This window comes from Rhinolophus sinicus, chromosome 14, assembly GCF_057876585.1.
Source record: "Rhinolophus sinicus isolate RSI-liver-muscle chromosome 14, RSI-T2T, whole genome shotgun sequence".
NCBI lineage: Eukaryota > Metazoa > Chordata > Mammalia > Chiroptera > Rhinolophidae > Rhinolophus > Rhinolophus sinicus.
In genome coordinates, this window is record NC_142514.1 from 37,851,365 (window position 1) to 37,851,806 (window position 442).

Here is a 442-nt window from a genome sequence, read left to right on the forward strand (position 1 = left end):
ATTTTTCACTGCAACATTATCTGTAACAAAAAGTTTGGAAATAGCCTAGATACTTAACAGTAGAGGAATGATTGCTTGCAGTTCCACTCTATGAAGTACAACCATGAATATAACGGTGAAGACAATTAAGTCACCTGGGACAATGTCTCCATTGTAAAGCTGAGTGAAAATGAAGAACTGCAAATGCTAGTTTTACACTATATACTCGTAAGTATAATGACTGGAAGAGACCATAAAGAAACAGAGATAATCAATGTGCCTGGTGAGGGTCATGGGTATTTTTTTGTTTCTTCTGAAAAAAATTGTAGGTGGTTTTAACGGTGTTTATATAAACATAGTATTCAAAATCACACAATTTTTTGACCTAAACAAAAGTAATTTCTTTCTATGGGTGACTGTCTTTGTTTCCTGAGGCTGGTGTAATAAATGACTGCAAACTTGG